The sequence below is a fragment of the Salvia miltiorrhiza genome, chromosome 8, assembly GCF_028751815.1.
Source record: "Salvia miltiorrhiza cultivar Shanhuang (shh) chromosome 8, IMPLAD_Smil_shh, whole genome shotgun sequence".
Taxonomy (NCBI): domain Eukaryota; kingdom Viridiplantae; phylum Streptophyta; class Magnoliopsida; order Lamiales; family Lamiaceae; genus Salvia; species Salvia miltiorrhiza.
In genome coordinates, this window is record NC_080394.1 from 20,857,101 (window position 1) to 20,870,231 (window position 13,131).

Sequence of the window (13,131 nt, forward strand, 5' to 3'; positions counted from 1 at the left end):
AATAGTTTATAATAAAATAAGAAAATTAAAGTAATTTTTTATGGTTAATTTGTAAAAAGTAGGAGAGAGAAGTAAAAATATGTAGTACTCCCTCCGTCCCAATAATCTTGTCCCACTTTCCTTTTTGGGTTGTCCCAATAATCTTGTCCCATTTCCTTTTTAGGTAAATTTTAAGACTAATTAACTCTCACTTAAACATGATTCTAATTAAACTTCCCCCCCTCTAAATCACATCTACTCGCTCTTTCTCTCTCCCTACCATCTCCCCCATTCTCCCTCTCTAAATTCAGTCCACCATTTCCCTCTGCAAATCCACCGGCGCCGCTGCCCCTCTGTTCCGCCGGCGCCGCCTCCCACCTTCCCCATCTGTAAATCTGCTTCCCCTCTGTTCCACCGGCGCCGCCTCCCACCTTCCCCATCTGTAAATCCGCTTCCCCTCTATTCCGCGGGCGCCGCCTCCCTCTTCCCTATCTGTTCCGCCGCCGCCGCCGCCTCCCCCCTTCCCCCTCTGTAAATCCGCTCCCCCAGAAATTAGGGCTTGTCGGACTCGTTGTAGTGACAGCGGAGAGCGCCCTCCGCCTCTTGCCCCTCTTCTCACGCCGCCTCTCGCCGTCAAGTCGCCTCTTCTCTCCTCCACCATTCATGGTGCTTCGCCTCTCCTACTCTATTTTTCTCAGAAGTGGTGGTGAGTGGCGAATCTTGTCTGGAATTTAGGAACTAAAGAAGAGGGATAGAAGGGGATATAAATTAGGGATTTTGTTTTTCTGTTCTTGAATTTGCTGCATTTCTTGAATTGGTTTTCTTTTTCTTGTTTACTGAATTTGCAGAGTGTTGATTAGTTCTCCTTGAATTTATTTTTGTTGAATTCATGTTTCTCGCCGGAAATAAAAAATCCTGCTGCCGGAAATAAAAAATCCTGCTGCTGAATTTGCTGAATTTGTTGCGTTTCTTGAATTTATTTTTTGTTGAATTCATGTTTCTCAACACACGAATTAGGAAGAGGTTAAGCTATGAATTTGCTGAATTTGCTGCATTCCTTGAATTCATGTTTCTCGCCGGCCGCGTAGCTTCTGCTTAGTGTTTGGTGTCGCCGGCCGCCGAGAGAGAGACACACATGTTTGGGAAGGGGTTAAGCTATACTTACTTTTTCTTGAACATGTGGGACCTTCTATTTTACCACACTAATTTCACACTCCTTAATTTCCGTGCCCAAAAGAAAGGGGACAACATTATTGGGACGGAGAGAGTATTTTTTAAATGAAAGAAAATATAATGTTGTGTTATGTGTGGATCACAATGTGATCAACTCCTCTAACTCTACCGATGCAGCCCATGCTATGTCGGTTGTGGCCTCTTCAAAAATGAAGAAAAAATGGGGCGATTGGTTGGACGATGAAGAGGACGATGTTTTAGACGAGGGCGACCCGCTTAAAATATTCTCTTAGTCTTGGTTTCTTTTTTGGTTACCCGGGGTTTCTTGCGGGTTATTTTGCTTGTTTCCTTTTGTATCTGGTCTCTCTTTTTTTCCTTTTCTTTTTAATAAAATTTCCATTTCAGCAAAAAAAAAAATGTGTGGATCACAATGACATTTGGAGTTAATAATGAGTTGTGTGAGGGTGTTTGTTATATTTTCTTCGTCCTAGTTAATTTGAGATAAAAAAAATGGGCACGAGATTTAATAAATTAGTCTTCAGTGTTTTAATTGTGATAGATAAAAAAGTGAAAATGTAAATAAGTGAAAGCTTTTGCCATATAAAAAAAATGTATCAAGTTAATTGAAACGGTTCTGAAGAAATACATATCAAGTTAGTTGGGACGAAGAGAGTATATAATTTTTCATTTTAACAAGTGACCTATTGAATTGAAACGTTCAAATAAAGAAACATGACTGATTAAATTGGGACGGAAGAAGTACTATAAAAAAACAACGATTAGTGATAAGGAGATTCTCACTGTCACCCGCTTGGAAGATGGTGGACCAACTATAAAAGAGAACCGCCACCATCATTAAAACACGACCTAGATTACCGTCGTAGAAGAGTATCGCCACCCACCAACATTTAAATAAATAAAATAAAAATTCAAACGCCATAGTAAATGGTCAAAGATATAGTTCAAGATTTTCTTTAATTATCAGGATTTTGCTTAAGGGGGTATTTTGACCTTATCCATTATTTTATTATTTTTTTTAAATTACAAGAGGCATCTAATATATAATCAAATCAGCAACTCGCGCGCAGGCGAGACCTCTACACTTCACAAAGGTGAAAAAACAATCGCACGCAGACAGAATACTACCCACACAAAGGTGTTAACATTATTCATACAAAATTGGGAAAATTACCCGCAAGCAGGCGGGACTAAACCCAATACCTCTCATAAAAGAGAGTTTTTGAGTGCTTTAATTTTGCCACTTGAGCTAAGCTCCATTGGCTCCCTTATTCTTGTATTAATTGAAGATTTTTGAAACACATATTTTGATCAAACGATAGATAAAATCTTCCGATTACTAACTAGCTCATTTTATTCATCAAAATTCTGTTCAAGATTCTTTAATGACAGCACACTATTTTTTCCTCAACAAAGTCTCGTGGAGCTATCCAAGCTCTCGATCTATGCTTTGAGATTTTTCCCAGCATCTAACTAATTTGGGATATGATATTGTTCACTAATGAATACTAATGTATGCATTTTGCATTTAAGCTTTCATATAATGCTCTTAAACCATCAGAAATGATTATGCATTGTAACCACAAATCATCTCCACATTTAATATTTTAATATATTTGAAAATGTTGTCGTGAATTTTAGCTATAACAAATCCATTAATTAATTAATTAATTAATTATACCAAATTACCAATATATATATGGATGGTATCAAGTGAGAATTTATAATTTTGTGACACTTAAGAACAATTATAGACCCATGATTATTGCTAATCCAATGATTGACATTAATAAATGATATACTCCCTCGGTCCCTGAAATAAGTTCCTCTTTTTCCTTTTTGGGACGTCCCCCAAATAAATTTCTCTTTCTTTCTTTCCATTTTTGGACAACTGTACTTTATTTATTCTTATTTTTCACTTTTTCACCACTCCCAATACTAATTATAACACATTTTCACATTTTCACCACTCTCAATACTAATTATAACATATTTTTCTCCACTATCAATACACTTTACCACTTTTCCTTAAAACTCGTATCGTCCCCAAAGAGGAACTCATTTTGGGGACGAAGGGAGTATATAATATATATTACCAATTCTAATATAACCTGCCGATTTGTGTGAAAAAAGGGCATATAGGGTATTATATCATCAACTGCAATTAAAGATTTCTTTATATCCCTGATTTACCACGTTGATTGATGGAAAGTAAAATTATTCATAGGTGAAAATTGCGTCTCTTCAACGCCATTTCACCTTTCACCTTCTTCTCTCTTTTTGTCTGCCATAACCGAGAAAAAAGCTGTTCATCTACCGCCAAGGAAGAAATCGTGAGATCTGACCATTCAAATCGATGGGAGTTCCGGTCATCGAACAAGGTGGGTATCATATTGTTTTTTTTTTTTAATTAAAAATTCCGCTTTCACAGAGATTGGTATTCCAGTCGAAGATCGGTCCATTGAACGAGTTTTTGGTTGAACAAGGCTTAATTTTTTGAGTGGTCTTATTTTTTACGGTTCGACAACTCTTATTTTCGTTTGGTATTTCCGTTTGAGTTTCAGAAATTCATTTGAATAATGAGTGTATAAATTGAATATGGCTTGGATCTTCCGGAGAACTATGTGACCGGTTAAAAAATCTTATTTTCGGAATGCGATTTTTTTCCGGCGTGTATTTTCTAACTAATCTATTAGTGTTTCTCAATATATAGCAAACTTAATCGGGATTTAGCGGGGATAATGAGTGTCGTTGTCATTTTAAGTCATAGAAATAGATTCTTCTAACTTTCAAGGAAGATTCTATAATGGTGGTGCCCTCCTGAATTTTTCATGTTTGTATCTATTGCCTAGGGTTTAATAATTTAATTACTTTATTATTTAATTAATTGTGCAGATGAGGACTGTGTCGGGATTAATCGGGAAGAGAGCGTCAGGCCATTGTCGTAAGCATCGATTTAAATGTTCATGTATCTATTTTGGTTGTTCATGTTTGTGTGTGGATATGACAATCTTTGTTCATTTTGGTAATTATACATACTATTGTTCACGATATATGTTTGTTGTTCATAAAAGTGAGGTTGTTCATGTATCTTGTTCGTGTGAATATTTAAGTATAACTAAATATATCATTGTTCATGTTTGTTGTTCGTGTGACTATTTTAAGTATTACTAATTATAATTTTGTTCATGTCTTTTGTTCGTGTGAATAATTTAAGTATTGCTAAATATAACTTTGGTAATGTCTTTGTTACGATACGAATATAATTTAAGGGTAGTTGGTATGCTCATGTATGTTGTTTGCGTGAATATTTTTTTAAGCATTACTACATATAACTTTGTTCATGTATTTGGTTGGATATGTACATGGCAACTGTTCAAGAAAGGTGGCATTGTTCATGTTTCTTTTTTCTTGTTCATGTCACAACAAGACCACCGAATCCAAAAATTATCTTGCAAAATAAGTTAATAGAGGCAGAGCAAAAAGGTATGCATTAAGTAACGATGAGTTAATACACTTTTTTATTTTGCAAAACTAACTTATGACTATTCCCAGCAACAAAGTGGAGAAATAGAATGTTAAGAAAGATAAAGTTGTGTCGTGAATATATGGCTAAAAAAGCAAGACTTGAAGTAGGTATTTTTTGGGCTTTTGTTGTTAATGGTAACCTTTTTCAAATGTATACATAGCTGAACATAATTCTTACACTGTGAACATGAGACGATTCGACTAGAAACGAGCATGATATCGTTAAAGATACTAAGGATGGAGGTGGAGAGGTTGCGGCTGGACAAGATGACAATGAAGGTATTCATTGTAAAAGGCCCAACTTTGAAAAAATATAAGTATAAATTCTAAAATATTAAATTATTTTGGTGTATTGAGATAGGAATAAATATAGAATTATTTTGTAGATGATGGTTCACCTACATTTCAAAGAAAGAGGACGCAGAGTGCCACTCGTCAGCCCTTAAAGAACAACTTCCCACAGGTTATCTGATGTGTTCGTGGTTTCATTTCAGCAATGCTTATTGCGTTATGCTTCGTATGTAAAATATTTTCGAGTGTGCTATGCTTAGTATTTGTCTTAAGTTCTTATGTTTGCATTGGTATAAAGTATATATGTTATTGTTCATGCATGTTATGTAAAATATTTTCAAGTGTGTCACTTGTTTAATGAATGTTACAGTTGCCATATTCATTTTAAATAATATATGATCATAGGGTTCGAACTTGTGGCCATGGATTATATATGATTCATTTAATAATATTAATTACTACTTGGTGTATATGAAAAGAAAAAGAGCAATGCGTGGAGAGGTCTGAAACTGATAAGACGGAGGGTGGTACGTCTAGTAAGCGTATACGTTACACACGCGAAGAAGAAGAAAATGGAGTAGCGGAGATTGGTAAGAGTGAATATATATTCTATATTCGTTCATAATATAATCTAATGACCATAAACATAAATGTTCATGACTTGTGCATATTTGGTGCAAGGAAAATATGAAAGCAAGAAGGCATCGATTGTTAAGAAGAAACGCAGGCTGGTACTCATGAACCCAGAGGATGTTCGGTGCAAACGTAGGGGGTGTAGGGATAGTAAGCCAAAGGAAGTGGACAATGTTGGCGGCGAAGAGTTTCCCAAGCTCAACACAAGAACAACTCTCGCCGCTCTCAATGATAGCCTGAAATTACTGAACCATGCACAGAGGGAGTCTGTCAAGAGGATGAGATTCACCGTTATCCTTGAGCTTACTATTAGGGAGATACCAGGAAGAATGGCTGACTCAACTAGAAACACCTCTAGATTGACTTGCAATAGGACAAGGACATCCTAGTGATGGTAAGTTGACCCAGTGTCATCTCTCAAGGAAAGTCTTAAAGGGCTTTTAATTGTATCGCAGGAAAAACAGTAAAAGAAAGCAGTAAGGTTTTGATTTAAAAACGTAACTTAAACTTAAATGTAAATTGAACTTAAACTTAACCTAGGCAATAATTTAAACAACTCGAATTAAACCTAACTTAAGAAATTAAATACTTGTAAATTTAAAGACTTCTAATCTAGGCATGAAACTAAAGTGCATAATTGAAATTGCATAATTGAAAAGAAAACATAAACAATAACGAAAAGCATAAACATGATTAAACGAAAATAACTTGAATTGAAATATGAAATACCGTAATTGTCTTGAACGTGTAATTGTGTCACTCAATCATAATCCAAGAAACTAAACTAAAACGAAATTGAAATCTAACTTAGAACAATAAAAACTCAAAACTATGAACAACTATGAAAGCAAGTAAATCCTAAGCTTCGGATGCCAACAGATTGCAAAGATGGCGTCTAAAACTAGGGCAAGAATTTGGATGATTTTTACAATGAAAACTATAGCCCTATTTATAGACTTCAACTCCTTCTGGATCACCATGGAAATTACCATGCAAAGCCGGACTCTAAAAGGAATAGAATCGTAGATGATAAGGTAACTCCAGCTATGACGCGCGCAACAAGTATTCTCCACTCGGCGGAAATCGCAGCTCTCGCCAGAGGAATGGTTATCGCCAGAGGAACGGATGACTTCTCTGATCTTGTCAGCGGAATGGGTTCCGCTCTGGTATTGATTCCTCTGGCGCTTCCTCCGCTCTGGCGGGTGATTTCTCTGGCATGTCCACGCTCGCCTCGATTCCTCTGACGGTCGACTCCTCTGGCGCTTTTCTTTCCTCTGGCGCCTTTCTCCGGCTTAGCGAGTTCTCTGACTTAGCGAGTTCTCTGGCGCTACTTCTCTGGCTTAGCGAGTTCTCTGACTTAGCGAGTTCTCTGGCGCATGACTTCTCTGGATCCGGAGCGCTTGGTTCCGCTGCTCTGGAGACTTGATTTCTCTGGTGGTTGATTTCTCTGACCTATGATTCCTCTGGCCTAGACCACTTCTCTGACTTGGTGCATTTCTCTGCTCTGGCCAGCGATTTCTCTGCTCTGGCCAGCGATTTCTCTGCTCTGGTCTGGTCTGGCGTAAAAACGCCATTTTTAGCCAAAAATCCCCAAAATTATACTCTTCCACCATTAAAACCTAAATCTCCTGAAAAGCATCAAATACACCATAAAACGCACCAATTTCCAGAAGATTTAACTTACAATGAGCACATTCAAACCCCTAAAATTAGAACAATTAAGCATAAATCAACCCCCCCACACTTAGCCTTTTGCTTGTCCTCAAGCAAAATCCATATGAATCCTAGGAAGAGATTGATTTCAACAATGCTAATTTCCATCCAATCATTCTCAAAGTCAATTCAAAATTTTACAATCAATATACCTCTCTCGATCATGCAATTAACTCAAAGTTTAAGAAGCAACAAAACAGTAATGTAAGCAATTCGATCAGACCCAATTCTCCGCTAAAAGTGAATTCCCTAATGTGATCGCCTTTATAATCAATATCACCATTTTTCACACTTTGTGTGCTTGAGATTTTCGACAGTTGAGCCATAATTCGCAAAATAAAAACCATTTGGATGTAATCCAAAGTCTTTTCACGTGGTTTCCCATGCTCATAGTTAGACTAGAGGAGCAGAGACTCAGAGCTGTCACGTTTTAGAACAGGCCAGATGTTTCAGAGCTGGCAATTTTGAGGTTGGCAATTCGTCCAACATTTTTCACATTTCACAGATAAGATACGATCGTAGGCAATCACAATGACAACACTCCTTCTAGCATCTACCGGACAAATCACGTTTTACTTACTTACAATCATGTTGCAACAAAACTCAAATTCTTTGCACAATCAAGAAACATATATCAAGAGTAAAACAAGAATAACCACCATTCATTCACAAACCCGAAACTCGCATCGAAAACCATCTACTCTTCCACAAATTCATAAAAATTGGCAAGATTCGAGACCAAAAACTAAGCATAGAAAGACTAATCTCGCCCAATTGAAAATATAAGCGCAATACAACACCCCCCCACACTTAAAGCATGCCATGTCCTCAGGGCACAAAAGAAATAAGAATAGAGCATACGTCCCTGATTATCGGCATGGAGACATTGAAGCAACGTGCGAGGTGGTGACGAGGGGAATTCACTGGCTATGGCAGAGTGGAGAAGGGCAGCGTGGAGAAGTGCATCGGTGGTGGCAGCAGCGCTGGCGGCTGTATGAGAGTTTCAGCACTGAAAATAAGACATGCTCACCAAGCATCAAAGTGTCCGCAAAGCATCCAAAACTTAGGAAAGACACGAAACACACAACTAAAAAAAAAAAAAACTAAGAAAAACAGAAACTAAAAACAAACCAACGGTGGGTTGCCTCCCACCAAGCGCTAGATTTAGAGTCTCCAGCCCGACTTCAGAGCTGAACTTCAGCTAGGGTTGTGCAGAGCTTGAGACTCCACCTCCAACGGCGAGCTCTGGTGCTCGTAGTACGGCTTCACTCGATGGCCATTCACTCGGAAACTCTCCTTTGTGTGCTCGTTCAATAGCTCGACCGCACCATGCTCGAACACTTCTTTGAGTAAAAATGGACCACTCCACCTAGATTTCAGCTTTCCCGGAAATAACTTAAGTCGAGAGTTGAACAAGAGCACCTTCATTCCAGGGCAAAGCTTCTTGTGACAAATGCGGCGATCGTGGAGTCGCTTCACTTTGTCCTTGTAAATTCTTGCATTCTCATACGCCTCATTGCGTAGCTCATCTAACTCCTCCATTTGCAACATGCGCTGCTTCACGGCAGAGCCCAGGTCATAGTTGGCAGCCTTGATCGCCCAATAAGCTTTGTGCTCTATCTCCACCGGCAGATGACAAGCCTTGCCATATACTAGACGGTATGGACTCATCCCAAGCACTCCCTTGAAGGCAGTTCGGTATGCCCAGAGAGCGTTATTCAACTTTGCGGACCAGTCCTTGCGCGAGGGCTGCACCGTTTTCTCCAAAATTCCTTTGATCTGCCGATTGCTCGTCTCAGCTTGTCCAGAAGTCTGTGGATGGTATGGTGTTGCAACCTTGTGCGTGATCCCATTCTTCTTCATGAGCTTTGCAAACAACTTATTGCAGAAGTGCTTGCCTCCATCGCTAATGATAGCTCTAGGAAATCCGAATCTAGAAAGAATGTTTTCTTGCACAAACTTAAGCACCACATTAGCATCACATGTCCGCGTGGGAATAGCCTCAACCCATTTGGACACGTAATCTACAGCAAGTAAAATATATTGAAATCCATGCGAAGTAGGAAATGGTCCCATGAAATCAATGCCCCACACATCGAAGATCTCGACAATTAAAATGCTTTGGAGGGGCATCTCATTTCTGCGGCCAATATTTCCTACTCTCTGACACCGATCGCAAGCAAGAGTGAAAGTGTGTGCATCTTTGAAAATGGAAGGCCAAAACAAACCTGATTGAAGAATTTTATGAGCTGTTTTCTGTCCCCCAAAGTGTCCACCACAATGATCCTCATGGCACATTTTCAACACTTGTTGTTGCTCCTCTGCCGGCACACACCGTCGAATGACATCATCCTTTCCAAGCTTGAAAAGGTGAGGAATCTCCCAATAATAGTGTCTGCATTGAGCTAAAAATCTCTTTCTTCCCTGCGATGTCAGCTCAGGCCGTAGAATACCACAAACTAAGTAATTGACAATATCTGCATACCAGGGCTCGGCACTCGCAGGGCTGCTCTGAACAGCGCTGAGTTCGGCAAGGCTGGTAGAGGTGATATCGGCAGAGCTGGTCAGAGCAGAGCTGGCTTCGATTCTGCGCTGGAGATGTCGGCTCCTCTGCTCTGGTACCGACTCCTCTGCTCTGGTATTCGACTCCTCTGCTCTGCTCGGGTAGTTCTCAACTAGAAACACCTCTAGATTGACTTGCAATAGGACAAGGACATCCTAGTGATGGTAAGTTGACCCAGTGTCATCTCTCAAGGAAAGTCTTAAAGGGCTTTTAATTGTATCGCAGGAAAAACAGTAAAAGAAAGCAGTAAGGTTTTGATTTAAAAACGTAACTTAAACTTAAATGTAAATTGAACTTAAACTTAACCTAGGCAATAATTTAAACAACTCGAATTAAACCTAACTTAAGAAATTAAATACTTGTAAATTTAAAGACTTCTAATCTAGGCATGAAACTAAAGTGCATAATTGAAAAGAAAACATAAACAATAACGAAAAGCATAAACATGATTAAACGAAAATAACTTGAATTGAAATATGAAATACCGTAATTGTCTTGAACGTGTAATTGTGTCACTCAATCACAATCCAAGAAACTAAACTAAAACGAAATTGAAATCTAACTTAGAACAATAAAAACTCAAAACTATGAACAACTATGAAAGCAAGTAAATCCTAAGCTTCGGATGCCAACAGATTGCAAAGATGGCGTCTAAAACTAGGGCAAGAATTTGGATGATTTTTACAATGAAAACTATAGCCCTATTTATAGACTTCAACTCCTTCTGGATCACCATGGAAATTACCATGCAAAGCCGGACTCTAAAAGGAATTGAATCGTAGATGATAAGGTAACTCCAGCTATGACGCGCGCAACAAGTATTCTCCACTCGGCGGAAATCGCAGCTCTCGCCAGAGGAATGGTTATCGCCAGAGGAACGGATGACTTCTCTGATCTTGTCAGCGGAATGGGTTCCGCTCTGGTATTGATTCCTCTGGCGCTTCCTCCGCTCTGGCGGGTGATTTCTCTGGCATGTCCACGCTCGCCTCGATTCCTCTGACGGTCGACTCCTCTGGCGCTTTTCTTTCCTCTGGCGCTTTTCTTTCCTCTGGCGCCTTTCTCCGGCTTAGCGAGTTCTCTGACTTAGCGAGTTCTCTGGCGCTACTTCTCTGGCTTAGCGAGTTCTCTGACTTAGCGAGTTCTCTGGCGCATGACTTCTCTGGATCCGGAGCGCTTGGTTCCGCTGCTCTGGAGACTTGATTTCTCTGGTGGTTGATTTCTCTGGCCTATGATTCCTCTGGCCTAGACCACTTCTCTGACTTGGTGCATTTCTCTGCTCTGGCCAGCGATTTCTCTGCTCTGGCCAGCGATTTCTCTGCTCTGGTCTGGTCTGGCGTAAAAACGCCATTTTTAGCCAAAAATCCCCAAAATTATACTCTTCCACCATTAAAACCTAAATCTCCTGAAAAGCATCAAATACACCATAAAACGCACCAATTTCCAGAAGATTTAACTTACAATGAGCACATTCAAACCCCTAAAATTAGAACAATTAAGTATAAATCAATGGCGAATTGGGTGCTTGATCCTTTCAACTATATAACGGGGGAGTTAGAGATCTCAGATGTTAAAAGAGTTAAGATCACCGAGGATAACGTCTGTCGTATTTTCGGGATACCAAAGGGGCATAAAGAAATAATCGTGTTTCAGATGACTGCTTCAAATGACTTGTTTAGAGAGTGGGTTGGATTTTTTGGGAATCGTGGAAAAGATAGCATTAAGCTTGGTGCGGTGATGTAGAAGATGCTTCAATGCTCGGACGGTGGGATGTGGTTCAAGCGTCATTTCATGATTGCCGTTGCATTCTCCTTGTTTGAGAGCACCACAAACGGTACAGTCCATCCCTACATCCTACGTTGCCCAGTGAATATGGACAAATTAAGGAAGTGGAATTGCGCTGGATATGTTCTCCGTTCTTTGGCTGACCACAAGAAATCATGGGAGTCGGACAAGTCGAAGAAGTTTGCTGGACCAACGTTGTTCACCGTGGTAAAGTTTGAAATATTTTTCATATGTCTTTATTAGCTATACGTGAACACTGACCATTTATTATTTTCTGGCAGCTTTTCTATGTGGACAACATCCATTTCGTGAAATTTTCGATATGTCGGGCTTTCCCATAGTTCAAGAATTGGACAACTAAGGTGCTGAGGAGGAGGGAACAACGTAGGAAAGATAACAACTCATTTGGGTCTGGTGTTATTTGCGAACCGATCTCTTTACCAGAAAACTTTGGAGATGTGGTTGTTGAAGATGTGCAAGAAGTTGTTGTTGAGCATGTGCAAGAAGTGGCTGATGAGGGTGTGCAAAAAGTTACTCGATGTTGCGTCATCATCCATCTCTATGTAAGGTGTACTCTGTTGCACAACAGGAGCCTTCTCCTTGAGTATAATACCTAAGAGTTTTTCAGCCTCCTCCACACTGCGAACAAAGTTCGACTTCTCAAACTCCGACTCTGGTGCATCCGCAACAAATTTCCTTATAGTTGCCAACCTTTCAGAAATGTCAACAACCTGTTTCATCAAACACATACCCCATGTGTCCCTATTAGGTGAATTCTGGACAACATTTTCTTTGACGACATCATCAACAACCACTTCTTGGACACCCTCATCAGCCACTTCTTGCACATGCTCAACATCAACTTCTTGCACATCTTCAACAACCACATCTCCAAAGTTTTCCAGTAAAGAGATCAGTTCGCGAATAACACCAGACCCAAATGAGTTGTTATCTTTCCCACGTTGTTCCCTCCTCCTCAGCAACTTAGTTGTCCAATTCTTGAACAATGGGAAAGCCCGACATACCGAAAATTTCACCAAATGGATTCGGTCCACATAGAAAAGCTGCCAGAAAAGAATAAATGGTCAGTGTTCACGTATAGCTAATAAAGACATATGAAAAATATTTCAAACTTTACCACGGTGAACAACGTTGGTCCAGCAAACATTTTCGACTTGTCCGACTCCCATGATTTCTTGTGGTCAGCCAAAGAATGGAGAACATATCCAGCGCAATTCCACTCCCTTAATTTGTCCATATTCACTAGGCAACGTAGGATGTAGGGATGGACTGTACCGTTTGTGGTGCTCTCAAACAAGGAGAATGCAACGGCAATCATGAAATGACGCTTGAACCACGTCCCATCGTCCGAGCATTGAAGCGTCTTCTCCATCACCGCACCAAGCTTAATGCTATCTTGTCCACGATTCCCAAAAAATCCAACCCACTCT

The 13,131-nt window shown here is 39.7% G+C and overlaps 1 long non-coding RNA gene across 2 annotated transcripts; it reads left to right on the top strand.

Annotated features, from left to right (window-relative positions):
• Positions 1 to 3,067: 3,067 nt before the first annotated feature.
• LOC131001785 (uncharacterized) lies at positions 3,068 to 5,569 on the top strand. Of its 2 annotated transcripts, XR_009094029.1 has the most exons (4): positions 3,068 to 3,551; positions 4,066 to 4,977; positions 5,085 to 5,161; positions 5,469 to 5,568. It is a non-coding gene; the product is annotated as an uncharacterized LOC131001785 (long non-coding RNA). The 2 variants fall into 2 exon arrangements; XR_009094030.1 differs by having other exon boundaries at positions 5,085 to 5,569.
• The last annotated feature ends 7,562 nt before the right edge of the window (positions 5,570 to 13,131 follow it).